The sequence below is a fragment of the Oncorhynchus clarkii genome, chromosome 1 (genome assembly GCF_045791955.1).
Source record: "Oncorhynchus clarkii lewisi isolate Uvic-CL-2024 chromosome 1, UVic_Ocla_1.0, whole genome shotgun sequence".
Classification (NCBI taxonomy): Eukaryota; Metazoa; Chordata; class Actinopteri; order Salmoniformes; family Salmonidae; genus Oncorhynchus; species Oncorhynchus clarkii.
In genome coordinates this window covers 41,169,801-41,185,080 of record NC_092147.1, presented here as the reverse complement: position 1 = coordinate 41,185,080, position 15,280 = coordinate 41,169,801, and the positions used below count along the sequence as shown (strand labels likewise).

The 15,280-nt window shown below is 43.6% G+C and overlaps 1 pseudogene; it reads left to right on the top strand.

The window, feature by feature from the left end:
• Positions 1–15,280, top strand: part of LOC139407109 (thromboxane-A synthase-like) — a 75,934-nt pseudogene that overhangs the window by 1,954 nt on the left and 58,700 nt on the right.

Below are 15,280 nucleotides of genomic sequence, written 5' to 3'. Positions count from 1 at the left end.
CTGCCTTCAGTGCCTTGCATAATTTCACTGTCTGTCTGGGGCTGGGCGGTCTCTCCAGGTGAAGCAGGGGAGATGCTGCTGCTGCTGCCATAGTGTGTGTATGTGAGTGCTGAGACTCTGCAGACACAAAGAGCCCTCTCTGGAGTGGTGCTCTCGTATACAATCATCTGACCCACTTCTGAAAGCCACACTCATAGCCAAACACAACAACGAGAAAGTGTGTGTCTTTGTATGTGTGTGTGTGTTTGTGTGTGTAAGTGCATGATCATACGGTATGTGGATGCATTTGCGCGCATGCACATGTGTGTTTTACTAGCACGGCGTCCCTGTATCCAACACACCCAGCACACATGATGTGCCAATTTAGTCGGTTTTCAACATGACGCTGACTTCTGCCAGTGACCACCACACAGTCAGTGCCTAGAAGAAGCTCCAGTGGTGGCAGACCTGTCACCCATTTTAGTGGAATCCTGAGTGGCGCAGCAGTGCTAGAGGTGTCACTTCAGACCCGGGTTCGATCCCGGGCTGTTAACAACCGACCGTGATCAGGAGCCCAGTAGGGCGGCGTACAATTGGCCCAGCATCATCCGGGGTAGGCCATCATTGTAAATATGAACTTGTTTTTAACTAACTTGCCTAGTTAAATAAAGGTTAAATTAAAAATGTAACAAAGTAAAATCCAGAGTACGGAAGGAGGTCTGAGATGGTCGAGGTAGACGGGCTGACATCAGGGCTGGTAATTGCCAGGGACATCACAAGACATATTATCACGATACTTAGGTGCCGATACGATATGTATTGTGATTCTCATGATTCTTTGTAATCTGTATCGCGGTTCGATAACGTGATTTTACTGCGATTTCATGTTCCTAACATATTGCTCACTATGTGTCTGAGACAAGAGAGAGCATGAGAAAACGAGTTTTGATTAGTCAGGGAAATAAAAATTGCTGAAAACATGTTGGTTCACTATTTAAAAAGTCTAGTGGTTAAGAGCATTTGGCCAGTAACTGAAAGGTCGCTTGTTCGAATCTCAGAGCTGACTAGGTGAAAAATCGGTCAATGTGCCCTTGAGCAAGGCACTTGCTCCTGTAAGTCGCTCTGGATAAGACCATCTGCTAAATGACTCAAATGTAAAAGATGGAGACCAAGCTATTGGGTGAAAAATAGCTAATGCTATAGCTGGAGTGCATTCGGAAAGTGTTGACTTTTTCCACATTTTGTTATGTTACAGCCTTATTTTAAAATGGATTAAATCGTTTTTTCCCCTCATCAATCTACACACAATTTATTTAGAAAATTGTTTGCAAATTTATTAAACATAAAAACCTGAAATATTACATTTTCATAAGTATTCAGACCCTTTTCCCAGTACTTTGTTGAAGAAGTTTTGGCAGCGATTACAGCCTAGAGTCTTCTTTGGTAGGACGCTACAAGCTTGGCACACCTGTATTTGAGGAGTTTCTCCTATTCTCTGCAGATCCTCTCAAGCTCAGTCAGGTTTGATGGGGAGCGTTGATGCACAGCTATTTTCAGGTCTCTCCAGAGATGTTCGATCGTGTTTAAGTCCGGGCTCTGGCTGGGCCACCCAAGGACATTCAGTGACTTGTCCCGTAGTCACTCCTGCGTTGTCTGTGTGCTTAGGGTCGTTGTCCTGTTGGAAGTTGAACCTTCGCCCTAGTCTGGCACCCTGGAGCATGTTTTCATCAAGAATCTCTCTGTACTTTGCTCTGTTCTTCTTTGCCTTGATCCTGACTAGTTTCCCAGTCCCTGCCACTGAAAAACATCCCCACAGCATGATGCTGCCTCCACCATGCGTCACCGTAGGAATGCTGCCAGGTTTCCTCCAGATGTGAAGCTTGGCATTCAGGCCAAAGAGTTCAATTTTGGTTTTATCAGACCAGAGAATATTGTTCCTCATGGTCTGAGAGTCTTTAGGTGCCTTTTGACAAACTCCAAGCAGGCTGTCATGTGCCTTTTACTGAGGAGTGGCTTCTGTCTGGCCACTCTACCATAAAGGCCTGCAGAGATGGTTGTCCTTTTGGAAGGTTCTCCCATCTCCACAGAGGAACTCTAGTGCTCTGTCAGAGTGACCATCGGATTATTGGTCACCTCCCCCGATTGCTCAGTTTGGCCGGGCGGCCAACTCTAGGGAGAGTCTTGATGGTTCCAAACTTCATCCATTTAAGAATGATGGAGGCCACTGTGTTCTTGGGAACATTCAATGCTGCGTTTTTGGTACCCTTCCCCAGATCTGTACCTCGACACATACCTTGAGTCAAATAGCGATAAATTATATGTATAGCGGTAAATGATATGTATAGCGATAAATGATATGTATAGCGGTAAATGATATGTATAGCGATAAATGATACGTATAGCGATAAATGATACGTATAGCGATAAATTATACGTATAGCGATAAATGATATGTATAGCGATAAATGATACGTATAGCGATAAATTATACGTATAGCGATAAATGATACGTATAGCGATATGTAACTGTATTTATTTCCCCTCCATCACTAGCTGACACACACAGTGACTGCTCCCCACCCCCACACTCCTCTGGTTGAGCTCAGTCCCTGACTGGCTCACTGGCTGACAGGGTGACACGCAGGCTGACTGCTCCCTAGCGCTCTGGTTGAGCTCTATCTCTATCTGGCTGACTGGCGTGCTGGCTGACTGGTTGACCCTTTCTGATACCCAAGCCACAGATATAGAGGTTCACCCACCACCAACCCCCATGTTCCCCCCTGTAAAGATGGCATCCCCTCAACCTCTCTGGCCCCTTCACACAACACAGCCAAACAGTACATTAGCCAGCGAAAGAGAGCTGGTATTACCGGGCCTAGCTTACAAGAGATTGAGAGCTCTGAGAGCTAAACCCCCACAGATTTAATGGCATGGTCCAGCCTCTTCCCTGGCCAACATCTCTCCATGACTCCCAAGGTCAGGCTAAAGCAGAGGACACTGCGGTGCAGACTCTCTGAATGGAACTACAAAGTGGGGCAGAGTAATTATTGGGCATGGTGAATAGATAGAGAGAGGAATGTCTATCTCTCCCAAGACCAAAGATCCGTCCGAAATGCCACCCAATTCCCTACAAGAGCCATGGTCATAAGTAGTGCACTATATAGGGAATAGGGTACCATTTCAGATGGAACCCAACGCCTTGTTGCTGTGTTTCATTCTGCAGCAGTCGTAAGAGGAATTCGGATAGGACAAACTTCCGAATGTTATGTGTTGCGTTGTCGAGTCAAGACCGCAAACTATTGATTGGTTCCGTCAGTGATGAATCCTCAATTAAGAGTTGTCTGTGGCAGGAGCTGTGGGGGAGTCTGTCCTGCGCATGCTTGACACACACACACACACTCACACACTATCCTGGACTTGATGAAGTATGCCTCTGTTGGTGACCGGCACCTCTCCGGCTCTGCTCGGCATTGTGGTTAGAACATTAAGCAGCACTGTGTGTCCGGTATTGCTATGCGACGGTCTCTGCAGTGATAAAAAGACTGGGGGAGAGAGAGATGGAGAGGGAGGGACTGTGGAGAAGGAGAGGAAAAGAGAGGGGTAAAGAAACAGGGAAAGAGAGAGAGAGAGATGGATGAATGGAGACAGTTTGGACTGGTGCAGTGGGCAGCACCATGAAGGGGCACTCTGTCGGGCGCACCCCAATGCTCTGTACCCATCACCCCTCCATGGGGGCCCAGACTGCAGGAATGCCAGGGCGGTAGCCATCCCAGGGCTCCGGAGGGGAGAGGGGGGTAGACCAGCCGGGGCACTCTGCCAAACGGTGTCTGCCTGGTACTTAATTAACTCTAAAGCAGGAAAACTGTGGGCCACTCTCGCCTTGCATATCAACGAGCCCAGTGCTTTCTATAAGCATCTTAACGAGACAGGTTCCCCTTTGTGAGCCAACGGACCACTATTCAGTTCAGCCAGAAGGGTTGAGGAGGATTGAGGAGCCCTCTCTCGGTCTGTCTTTCACATGATCATATGTAGGGGTTTTCTTCGTAAACATGAAGACTGAATGAATGCCCACCACAGCTTTTTCTTCTATGTGGAGATGCAATCCTCTTTGAGACCCCCCCATTGTTCTCGGGCTGTGGTTCGCCTCCAAAGGGATGGGTGAAGGGGGGGGGGGGGGATCAGGCTATTCAACTCTGGTTCTTCTCTGATTCTACTGCCTCGCAGAAAGACGGAGAAAGAGTTGAGACAGAAAGGTCATTTTAGCGTGTGTGTTCTTGGTTCATGAATGTAAGACATTTTCTTTCCTTTATTTTTGCTCATACATTCCCTCACCCTGCTCCACTGAATACTGAGGGAAATGTATCCTAATCATTTTTGACTGGTGTCCAGTGCTACCCCTGACTCCTGCAGACATGCACGGCACATGGGTACATTGTTCACGGTTATATTCTTATGCCATCTATGAGAAGGTCACGCAAGCAAACCCTTTCTGTAGACAAGCTTTATAAAAAGCCCTGGGGAGCATTCACCAGCCCTCCACCAGCCCTCCACCAGCCCTGTCTCTGCTCTGCACTGACATCTAGTGGCAGGACAATGGAGTTGTCATGAGCAATACACTCAACATGCACTAGTCAGACTGCAGAGCATCAGGGCTCTGTCTAAGATATTACCAATTCATAATCGTAGTCTCTTGAATGTGGGTAAAACTCCTGTGAAAGAGCTTGAGCTTGGTTCTACTGTTTATGTACACTCCTGGGCCCAGATTCACAAAACCTTCTTAAGAAGACATTTCTTCTTAACTGCCATTTTTTCCTTAATGATAGACTTAAGAATTAAGTTAAGCAAAGTTGCTATTCCTCAAAAAGGTTATTGGACATTTGATTGCGCTATTTCTTATGTTTCTCCTTAAGCAAAACTCTGTGTGTACTTGCAGATAGTACCTTTTATTTAGTAGTCCACATGACACCATGTCCCTGTCTCTAAAAGCTTAACTTTCTCCACGGTAAGATTGTTACTCGTCAGGCGTAATGTGTTGATGAGAGATGATGCGGGACACAGAGGTCCGCTCTGATCCATTCTGCTGAGTTCACTGTGTGATGAGAGGAGAGGATAGCAGGCCTGCCTGGGTTATTGGATGTGTGTGTGTGTGTGTGTGCGTGTGTGTGTGTGTGTGTGTGTGTGTGTGTGTGTGTGTGTGGGTGTGTGTGTGTGTGTGTGTGTGTGTGTGTGTGTGTGTGTGTGTGTGTGTGTGTGTGTGTGTGTGTTGGGTCCTATTGTATATTTCATCAGGCCCATCAATCCCCTGGCTAACGGCTCCACTGTCTGTCACAGAGGGACTACTTCACAGCCAGGCTAGCCATCACAACAACACAAAACGTTATCCACACAGAAGACAGGAGGCCGCAGCACATGCGACATGTGCCAAGAGTAAGGTGCATCTAGTGCACAGACAGGGAGGCAGTAAGTATACACACCGCAGTAGACAAAGGCTTAACAAAACCCATAGTACACACACACACGCCAGGGTCAAACCATTGGTCCGCATGTGAATACAAATGCATGACTGCAGGGAATCTCTTACAGGTTACTCTCTTATAGGGATGAGCATGCTGAAGTAGACAAGTGTTCTGTGTTTTGGATTCTTTGAGAAAACGTCACATAAAATTGCAGCTCTTCTCCTGTATGCTTTTAGTGCAATACTGGCAGTGTGTTGTATTCAAATATGCAAATGATGCCGAGACCACATACTGACAACAAAATTATATTACGTGTTTGCCTTCTCTCTCCCTTAGTTCTGGTGCCGATTTTAACAAAGCATCCCCACAACACGTTTTCCAACAGTTCAACATCCGACTGGTTGTGTCATTTTAATTCATAAGAGATAAGACAGGGCTCCTACAGTGGGACAAACAAGCATCTGTACTGGGCCCACATTCAGAAAGTGTATCAGAGTGCTGATCTAGGATCAGGTTCCCTCTGTCTACACAATCACATTCATTATGATCTAAAAGGGTACAATTATTAAGTGTGGTTGAATTAAGTGTGCTACGTTGCAGTAGCTACGTTGCAGTACGTTGCAGTAGGCCTACCATGGATTCATTCCCCAGATTGATGTGAAAGGAACTGAATGCTCTGAGTCTAAAATCACAGTGGCTGATGTTTTGTATTATAGAGCTGTGATGAGTTAAGCGCTCTCTCACACGCACGCACGCACGCACACACACACACACACACACACACACCTGTTTGTTTTACTGTCCTTGTGGAAACCAAACAATTGATTCCCATTCAAAATCCTATTTTCCCTAACCCCCTAAACCTAACCCTTAACCTAGCCTTAACCTTAAACCCAGACCTCTAACCCTAACACCTAAATGTTTTTCCCTGTGAGGACTGGCGAAATGTCCCCACAAGGATAGTAAAATCCAAAACACACACACGTGCACACACACACAGACCTTGAGACAGGAACTGTTTGAGCAGATCAATAGTGAAGATCAATGCACAGCAGAACTGAAACCGTCACTTCTCCTTCTTTCTGTCAGTCTGTCAAGCCTGTTGTTCTGTAGAAGATTGCAAACAAGTCAACTGGAAGAAGATGAAAGGCAGTTTTTCAGATAAAACGACTCGTTTGTATGGAGAAGCACGCAGTTCAAGAAGCGTGTGTTTTTAAGGAACCATACTCACATACCCTCTCTCACGCACACACACACACACACACACACAGACACACACACACACACACACACACACCACATACACACACACACACACACACACACTTTGCATTTCCAGTACCCTGTTGGTCAGGGATCATAGTTCATGGTAAAGTTTTAGCATCTTTATTAAGATGTCAGTCATGTGTCATTGTCGGCATCTGACACAGTAATGTGAAGGAGTCTGAGGTTGCTAAGACGTGTCAGACAAATCAATGCAGCTGTCGTCGTGTGCTGCTAGGGTGTTTCTTTGAAGTTTACACCAGTAGCTAAGACAACGAACAGTGCTTATTTAGCAGATGTCAATCAGCTACCCACAGGGAATCACATCATTTCATTATAGCAGAGAGAATGGATAAGATGTCACCAAAGCCTCTCATATAAAATGATCAATTATATAGAATCTCAGTTGGTTCCTTTCTAATCTTTCTTTTCAGGGCTTTTCCGGTGTTCACATGGACCTGATTCACAAGTATGGGAGAGTATGTGGGTAAGTGATTGACACTTCTCTGCATTGACATCCTAGCCAAGTCATACAGGACACTCTTATTGACTTGTCCAGTGTTCTAACCTGTCCTCTGTTAGACGTGTTAGAAGTATCAGTGAAGCTTGTGAAAAGCTAGGCTGGTCCCAGATCTGTTTGTGCTTGTCTTGCCAAACAATGATGTGACGATGACCGTAAGAATTGGCAAGACAGCACAAACTGATCTGGGACCAGGCTAGTGAAAAGCAACACCCTAAGATTAAAAAATAAGCTTCTTGGAAAACTTATGCCAGTGCCACACACTTAGATGTGCAGATAGATTAGCTCTGCGTTGATTATACAGGCCTGCTTATGGAAGGCAGATTTTTTTCCTTAAGAGCACATCAAAGGGAGAAGGCTCCTCTCGTTCTCTCTGTATGTAAAAGGTTGGAGGAGTAGAGCGGGGATAATTGCTTTCACTATGGCTGGATTTCGTGCCATGACAGGAAAAGCAAACTTAAGCCAGAATGCACGGATATATGCCAAAATACATTACTACAGCCTTCAGCAAGAGTAGTACACTAGCTCGATACGTCGTTTCTCCAGAAGAAAGAGGCTCATGGCACATTGATTGAACCCGTCGTCTCAGAACGCTCCCCTATCAACTTATCAAAGTTGAAAGCACTCAGTGCTAGAACCAAGTCTTTCAAAGTGTCTTTATTTTTCATATGAGACATACAGTTGAAGTCGGAAGTTTACATACACCTTAGCCAAATACATTTAACTCAGTTTTTCACTTTATTCTAAGAATGTGAAATGTCAGAAAAATTGTAGAGAGAATTATTTATTTCAGCTTTTATTTATTTCATCACATTCCCAGTGGGTCAGAAATTTACATACACTCAATTAGTATTTGGTAGCATTGCCTTTAAATGGTTTAATTTGGGTCAAACATTATGGGTAGCCTTCCACAAGCTTCCCACAATAAGTTGGGTGAATTTTGGCCCATTGCTCCTGACAGAGCTGGTGTAACTGAGTCAGGTTTGCAGGCCTCCTTGCTCACACACACTTTTTCAGTTGACCACTCCAATACCACTCCAATACCTTGAATTTGTTGTCCTTAAGCCATTTTGCCACAACTTTGGAAGAATGCATGGGGTCATTGTCCATTTAGAAGACCCATTTGCGACCAAGATTTAACTTCCTGACTGATGTCTTGAGATGTTGCTTCAATATATCCACATTATTTCCCATCCTCATGATGCCATCTATTTTGTGAAGTTCACCAGTCCCTCCTGTAGCAAAGCACCCCCACAACATGATGCTGCCACCCCCGTGCTTCACGGTTTCATCAGACCAGAGGAAATTTCTCCAAAAAGTACGATCTTTGTCCCCATGTGCAGTTGAAAACCATAGTCTGGCTTTTTTATGGCGGTTTTGGAGCAGTGGTTTCTTCCTTGCTGAGTGGCCTTTCATGTCGATATAGGACTCGTTGTACTGTGGATATAGATACTTTGTACCTGTTTCCTCCAGCATCTTCACAAGGTCCTTTGCTGCTGTTCTGGGATTGATTTGCACTTTTCGCCTCAAAGTATGTTCATCTCTAGGAGACAGAACGCGTCTCCTTCCTGAGCGGTATGATGGCTGCGTGGTTCCATTGTGTTTATACTTGCGTACTATTGTTTGTACAGATGAACGTGGTACCTTCAGGCATTTGGAAATTGCTCTAAGGATGAACCAGACTTGTAGAGGTCTTGGCTGATTTCTTTTGATTTTCCCATGATATCAAGCAAAGCTTCACTGAGTTTGAAGGTAGGCCTTGAAATACATCCACAGGTACACCTCCAATTGACTCAAATTATGTCAATTAGCCTATCAGAAGCATCTAAAGCCATAACATCATTTTCTGGAATTTTCCAAGCTGTTTCAAGGCACAGTCAACTCAGTGTATGGAAACTTCTGACCCACTGGATACAGTGATATAGTGAATTATAAGTGAAATAATCTGTCTGTAAACAATTGTTAGAAAAATGACTTGTGTCATGCACAAAGTAGATGTCCTAACCAACTTGCCAAAACTATAGTTTTTTTTAACAAGAAATGTGTGGAGTGGTTGAAAAACAAGTTTTATTGACTCCAACCTAAGTGTATGTAAACTTCTGACTTCAACTGTATAACATAAATACAGATCATATCTGATCAGATCATATCACATCTAATGGACAATCGAAGAAGAAAAAAAAACACACAAAAAACCTAGTTTCTCTGCTAACAAAATTCACCATGATTATGCTCAGGCAGAAATATTTGTGATTTGTATTTTGGAAACTAAAATACAGCAGGACCATACAATGGCAGGTGAAACTTACACCTTAACTTTGCAAACACACAAATGGAATGATATGCATTCATACATTTGTATAGTTACGGTGTTGCGACTATAGCCACCGATGGGTCATGAAACACACCAACACACAGAGGAGCCTGCATAGCTACTAGTTGGTCTGAGTAGCCAGGCCAGAGTGGTTATAATGTTACCCATGCAGGCTATGGAATGGAACTCACTTCCGGGCCAGATAACTGAACCATTACCTGTCCAGTGTCACAGCCTGGTGCAGTCATAAACAGACAAATGGATTGTTAAATGACCTTCCTTTAAATGGAGGTCAGAGTCCTCCCTCTACTGCTGGACCATTACCCCGTACTATTTAAACCCTGCTACATGTGGAGTAACATTAGCTTTGCAACTGGGGACAAGACTAGAGCAACATCTTCTGTAGCCTACCCTCCTTTCATGTCATCCAGAGTTCATGGCCTATGTTCAAATAATGTTTCTGAGTAGGAGTGATGATATAGGATCAGCCCCCCCCCCCCCCCCTCATAATCTTATTCATTATGATCGAAAAGGCAACACTGATCCTGGATCAGCACTCCTACTCTGAGACCTTTTGTTTTATGGGTCCAGGAGTTGTTTGTGAATCTGTTGAAAGCCCACTATACCATCAGTCCCTCAACCAAAAATGCTGACTTAAAAGTTTTGAGAGGAATTGTTTCGTTAATGTAACTATTCACAGCTGTTGTAGTAGTCTGAATGACTATAGACACCCTGCATCTATCAGAGGCAACATGTTTTTCTGTAGGTATTATAACAACTATAACAGGAATAGAGATTGGCCACAGGCTGAGCTGGATTAGTGTGTCACTGTAGGAATGAGACACTGCCATAGGAGCAGCAGGAATAGCTGTCTGTGTGTGCGCGTGCATGTGTGCGTGTGAGTAACTTAGGGGAGCCAGGGATGAGCACAGTACTCTTAATTCATAGTGACAGACAGTCTCAGTGCTCCACTGTGGCTCCCCATACAGCCCCTCGCTCAGGGCTGAATATCATATTTATACTAGCTACCTTTACCCAGACTGTATTCCACTGATGATTGGAAACCTTAGACTCTCCAATAAATGAGGAGATTTTAAATCCTCCAATATTCCTAGATGTATTGTATCTCTTATTTGCCTGGAAGATTTAATATCCAATTATCAATCTGCAGTGTCTAATTATCTTCAAAAAAAATTGCATTTGAAATGTACTTTCATTAAAAAGGCACTTAACAAGATGGAGTTCCTGTGAGAGAGGACTTTCTCCTTACCTTTTAACCTTGGCTTTATAGCACCAGGCATTAGCCCTCCACTCAGCCTTGTGACAAATCTCCTATGGCCTATGTCCTATAACATGGTGAGATAGGACTGAGCAGTTAGTCAGTGTTTCCTGGCCATCATTGCAGTGAACTGAGGCAATCCTGACAGAGAGGACTAGCTTAGAACAATAACGAGTGGTGCTGTAGGAAACAAACAAAGCCATGACTTTGCTCCTTTAAATCCTGTGGTTTATCAAGCCCATGGCTTGTTGTTCTTCTGTTGTAAGACTCTACTTCAGTATTAGCCTCCTCAACAAGTCCAAGTCTAAGGTGTGTGGGTGTGGTTTTGAGTATATTTCTCCCCAGGCCTCACTTCCTCTGTGATGACCACCACTTTTGATTGGCGTCCTGTTATTTATTCATGCTAGCCCCAAAGCCGTTTGTGTGTGTGTGATGTATGTGTGTGGTGTATGTGTGTGTGTGCGCATGTGTGCGCATGTGTGTCTGTTTGTGTGGGTGTGTGGCTGTGTGAATGCTCCTGTGTGTATGCCTTTGTGTGTGTATGCGTGCAAACAAATGTGTCTGGCATGTCAACCTGTCCTGTGTTGTCTCTCCAAATACTATCTAGGCCGGAGGCCCGTGGTGGTGGTAGCTGACCCTGACATGCTCAGACAGATCATGGTAAAGGACTTCAGCACCTTCCCTAACAGAATGGTAAGTCAACAAGGAAAATGCCCTTTACACCTACAGCTGAAGTCAGAAGTTTACACACACTTAGGTTGGAGTCATTAAAACTCGTTGTTCAACCACTCCACAAATTTCTTGTTAACAAACTATAGTTTTGGCAAGTCGGTTAGGACAGCTACTTTGTGCATGACACAAATAATTTTTCCAACAATTGTTTACAGACAGATTATTTCACTTATAATTCACTGCATCACAATTCCAGTGGGTCAGAAGTTTACATACACTAAGTTGACAGTGCCTTTAAACAGCTTGGAAAATTCCAGAAAATGATGTCATGGCTTTAGAAGCTTCTGATAGGCTAATTGACATAATTTGAGTCAATTGGAGGTGTACCTGTGGATGTATTTCAAGGCCTACCTTCAAACTCAGTGCCTCTTTGCTTGATATCATGGGAAAATCAAGTCTGGTTCATCATTGGGAGCAATTTCCAATTGCATGAAGGTACCACGTTCATCTGTACCATGTAGCCGTCATACCGCTAAGGAAGGAGACGTGTTCTGTCTCCTAGAGATAAACGTACTTTGGTGTGAAAAGCGCAAATCAATCGCAGAACAACAGCAAAGGACCTTGTGAAGATGCTGGAGGAAACAGGTATAAAAGTATCTATATTCACAGTACAACAAGTCCTATAGCGACATAACCTGAAAGGCCGCTCAGCAAGGAAGATGCCACTGCTCCAAAACACCATAAAAAAAGCTGCACATGGGGACAAAGATCATACTTTTTGGAGAAATGTCCTCTGGTCTGATGAAACAAAAATAGAACTGTTTGGCCATAATGACCATCGTTATGTTAGGAGGAAAAAGGGGGAGGCTTGCAAGCCGAAGAACACCATCCCAACCGTGAAGCACGGGGGTGGCAGCATCATGTTGTGGGGGTGATTTGCTGCAGGAGGGACTGGTGCACTTCACAAGATAGATTGCGTCATTAGAAAGGAAAATTATGTGGATATAATGAAGCAATCCCATAGAACATTTGTGGGCAGAACTGAAAAAGCGTGTGAGAGCAAGGAGGCCTACAAACCTGACTCAGTTACACCAGCTCTGTCAGGAGGAATGGGCCAAAATTCACCCAACTTTTTGTGGGAAGCTTGTGGAAGGCTACCCAAAACATTTGACCCAGGTTAAACAATTTAAAGGCAATGCTACCAAATTCTAATTTAGTGTATGTAAACTTCTGACCCACTGGGAATGTGATGAAAGAAATAAAAGCTGAAATAAATAATTATCTCTACTATTATTCTGACATGTCACATTCTTAAAATAAAGTGGTGATCCTAGCTGACCTAAAACAGGGAATTTTTACTAGGATTAAATGTCAGGAATTGTGAAAAACTGATATTAAATGTATTTGGCTAAGGTGTATGTAAACTTCCGACTTCAACTGTACATGTACTGTACATACTACTAATTGAGTGTATGTAAACTTCTGACCCACTGGGATTGTGATGAAATAAATAAAAGCTGAAATAAATCATTCTCTCTGCTATCATTCTGACATTTCACATTCTTAAAATAAAGTGGTGATCCTAACTGATCTAAGATAGGGAATATTTACTAGGTTTAAATGTCAGTAATTGTGAAGAACTGAGTTTAACTGTACTTGACAAAGATTTATGTAAACTTCTGACTTCAACTGTATGTGCCCATCGTTTAAATCATAATATTGATGCATTACATACAGTACCACTCAAAAGTTTGGACACATAGTGAATAATAGTGAAGAAATCAAAACCATGAAATAACACATATGGAATCATGTGGTAACCAAAGAAGTGTTAAACAAATTCAAATATACCGTAATTGCTGGACTATAAGCCGCTACTTTATTCCCACACTTTGAACCTGGCGGGTTATACAATGACGCGGCTAATTTATGGATTTTTCACGCTTTCGCAAGATTCATGCCGCCGCCAAAAAACAGCACCGTCACATAATGTGACGTAAATCGAGCGCGCTCAAACTTCCCATCATTCTGATTACGGTAGTAATTTTGTCACCCTCATCATGGTAAAGACACGGAGAAATGCATATGATGCAGTTTTCAAGTTGAAGGCGATCGATCTGGACATCAGCGTAAATCGTGCATTTAAGGTGGCGCTCCGTGTTCAGTGGGAGGCTTGGATGACAAGTGGGGAGAAATCCTTCACTAAAACGGGCCGCATGCGATTGTCAAAAAATCCACTATCATCAACGGGTTTCGAAAGGCTGGACTGCTGCGTGTTGAAGGGGCAGCATGAGCTCAGCGGGGTATTTGCCTCCGGATGAAAGAGACGAGAGCGACAATGAAAACAATTCTGAGGCTATTCAACTCCGACACCGAAGGAGATGACTTCAGTGGTTTCAGTGCACAGGAGGAGTCTTGGTAGGCTACTGTTTTCATTTTTGTTACAAGCCGTGTTTCGTTAAAGCCTATTTATTTTTGTTACAAGCCGTGTTTCGTTTAAAGGCTGTGTAAAGTTAATTTGTTTCAATGTACCGGTAGGCACCTGCGGCTTATAGACATGTGCGGCGTATTTATGTACAAAATACATATTTTTAATAATTCAGTGGGTGCGGTTTATATTCAGGTGCGCTTAATAGTCCAGCAATTACGGTATGTTATATTTGAGAATCTTCAAAGTAGCCACCCTTTGCCTTGATGACAGCTTTGCACACTCTTGGCATTCTTTCAACCAGCTTCACCTGGAATGCTTTTCCAATAGTCTTGAAGGAGTTCCCACATATGCTGAGCACTTGTTGGCAGCTTTTCCTTCACTCTGTGGTCCAACTCATCCCAAACCATATCAATTGGGTTGAGGTTGGGTGATTGTGGTGGCCAGGTCATCTGATGCAGCACTCCATCACTCTCCTTCTTGGTCAAATAGCCCTTACACAGTGTGGAGGTGTGTTGGGTTTTGGTTCATTGTCCTGTTGAAAAACAAATGATAGTCCCACTAAGCACAAACCAGATGGGATGGTGTATCGCTGCAGAATGCTGTGGATCCATGCTGGTTAATTGTGCCTTGAATTCTAAATAAATCACTGACAGTGTCACCAGCAAAGAACCCCCACATTATTACACCTTCTCCTCCATGCTTCACGGTGAGAACCATACATCCAGAGATCATCCGTTAACCTACTCTGCGTCTCACAAAGACATGGGGGTTTGAATCAAGAGTCTCACATTTGGACTCATCAGACCAAAGGACAGATTTCCATCGGTCTAATGTTCATTACTTGTGTTTCTTGGCCCAAGCTCTTCTTCTTATTGCTTTCCTTTAGTAGTGATTTCTTTACAGCAATTTGACCATGGAGGACTGATTACGCAGTCTCTTGATGTTGAAATGTGTCTGTTACTTGAACTCTGTGAAGCTTTTATTTGGGCTGAAATCTGAGGTGCAGTTATTCTAATGAATGTATCCTCTGCAGCAGAGGTAACTCTGGGTCTTCCTTTCCTGTGGCGGTCCTCATGAGAGACAGTTTCATCATAGCGCTTGATGGTTTTTGCGACTGCGCTTGAAGAAACTTCTTGATATTTTCTGGGTTGACTGACCTTCATGTCTAAAAGTAATGATGGGCTGTCGTTTCTCTTTGCTTATTCGAGCTGTTCTTGCCATAATATGGACTTGGTCTTTTACCAAACTTTTGACTGGTACTATGCCAAAGTGAAATTTTTCTGGTATGTACTTTTTCTGCTCATTTTATGTAGTGAGTCAAAATTAGATGATCTATTCTGAACTGCTTAGTTTTACAGCAGTTTTG